The sequence below is a fragment of the Tamandua tetradactyla genome, chromosome X (assembly GCF_023851605.1).
Source record: "Tamandua tetradactyla isolate mTamTet1 chromosome X, mTamTet1.pri, whole genome shotgun sequence".
Lineage (NCBI taxonomy): Eukaryota > Metazoa > Chordata > Mammalia > Pilosa > Myrmecophagidae > Tamandua > Tamandua tetradactyla.
In genome coordinates this window covers 54,505,711-54,507,722 of record NC_135353.1, presented here as the reverse complement: position 1 = coordinate 54,507,722, position 2,012 = coordinate 54,505,711, and the positions used below count along the sequence as shown (strand labels likewise).

The 2,012-nt window shown below is 35.8% G+C and overlaps 1 pseudogene; it reads left to right on the top strand.

The window, feature by feature from the left end:
• The first annotated feature begins 779 nt into the window (after positions 1-779).
• Positions 780-1,300, top strand: LOC143671824 (ATP synthase peripheral stalk subunit d, mitochondrial pseudogene; annotated as a pseudogene).
• Positions 1,301-2,012: the final 712 nt, after the last annotated feature.

Sequence of the window (2,012 nt, the reverse complement as noted above, 5' to 3'; positions counted from 1 at the left end):
ACTTTTTTTTATTTCCCACCCCCATCCCATCTCCTGGTACCCTATATTCTAGATTTTGACTCCATGAATGTGCTTATTCTAAGTATTTGAAATTAGTGAGATCATACAATAGTTGTCCTTTTGTGTTTGGCTTATTTTACTCAATGTGATGCCTTCATGGCTCATCAATGTTGTTGTATATATCAAGACGTCATTTCTTTTTACAAGTGAGTAATACTCTATCGTATCTATAGACCACATTTGTTTATCCATTCATCAATTAATGGACAATTGGGTTGCTTCCATCTTTTGGCAGTTGTGAATAATGCCACTATGAGACATCAGTGTGCAAATATCTGTTTGAGTCCCTACTTTCTACTTTTTCTGCATATACGTAGAAGTGGGATTGCCAGGACAAATGGTTAACTGTCAAACTGTCTTTCTCAGTGGTTGCACCATTTTACATTCCCACCAGCAATCAATGAGTGTTCCGACTTCTCCACCTTCACGTAAACACTTGTAATTGCCCATTTTTAAAATAGTAGCTATTCTCATGAATGAGAAATGGTACCTCATATGTTTGATTTGCACTTCCTTAATAGCTCATGATGTTGACCATCATTTGATGTGCTTTTGGGCTATTTTTATATCTCCTTTTGAGAAATGTCTATTTAAGTCTTTCACCCATCTTTAAATTGGATTGTTTGCTTTTTTGTTGCTGAGTTGAAAGATTTTTTTAATATATTCTTGATACTAAACCCTTATCAGGTGGGCTGCTGAGATTGGTGAGGGATCCCAAGATGGGTGGGCAAAAACTTGCTGTAAAAGCTATTAACTGGGTAGCTTTTGGGGAGACCATGCCCAGAAATTAAAAGATCACTTCTAACTCTCTGAAATCTTGGAATGAGATCCTCACCTCCAGATTGGCTGCTCTGTGAAGCTCTCAGCTATCGCCTGGACTTACTATAAGGCCAAAGTGGCCAAGGCTGGCCTGGTGGATAACTCTGAAAAGAAGTTTAATGCCTTGAAATTCCCTGTGCCAGAGGATAAATATACTTCCCTGATGGATGCTGAGGAGAAAGCAGATGCGAAAAGCTGTGCTGAGGTTTTGAATCTCACAAAGACCGGGACTGAGGAATACAAGAAACACCTGAAGATGAGGAACATAATTCCATTTGAGCAGATGACCATGGAAGATTTGAATGAAGCCTTCCTTGAAACAAAATTAGACAAGACAAAGTATCCCTATCAGCTTCATCAGCTGAAAATTTTAAAAACTGAGTCTGGGAGGATACTCTGGCCCTCGCATTACAAACTCTAGACATCAAAAATGAATGACTATATTTAAAAAACCCTTATTAGATATGAGGTTTCCAAGTATTTTCTCCTATTGTATAGGTTGTGATTTTACTTTTAAAGTCCTTTGGGGTACAAAACTTTGTTTGTTTGTTTCTAATTTTGAGGACTTTACATTTCAAAACACCTTAAGTCTTGGCAATTTTCAAAATTGAAGTGTTCAGAAAGTAACCTTTCATTAATAATAAATCCCATTGGTCTTTATGGTGATCAATCTTGAGTCCTTGTCAATAAAGTACAAAAGAATGATTATTTCAAAAAGGTAAATATTTTAGTTTATTTTTGGCCTTAAGCAGAATATAAGGCAGCTCACGTCTATGCACTTGTGGTTAGGAAAGAATGAAAATATTATGTGCCCTATAAATAAATGTAATTTATTTCCATAGAATTGTTCCTTCTATGGCTTGTCAAATCATAAAAACAAACCTCTTTGCCAAGGCTTAAAGAATAGTTTTCCTAAAGAACTATTTGTTTTTGTTGTTGTTGTTTTCTGGAGTTCTGAGATATAAAGTCATCCAGTACTGCTTTGAAACAATGCGATTTTGCAATTTAAAACATTTACTTTTTAAGTAGAAAATCCGACCATCTTCCCCTCCTTTATCCTGTGCTTTGAATTATTTTTGGACCCTAGAATAAACAAAAGTAAATGGTTCCTCTGAATAGAATACGATCACATT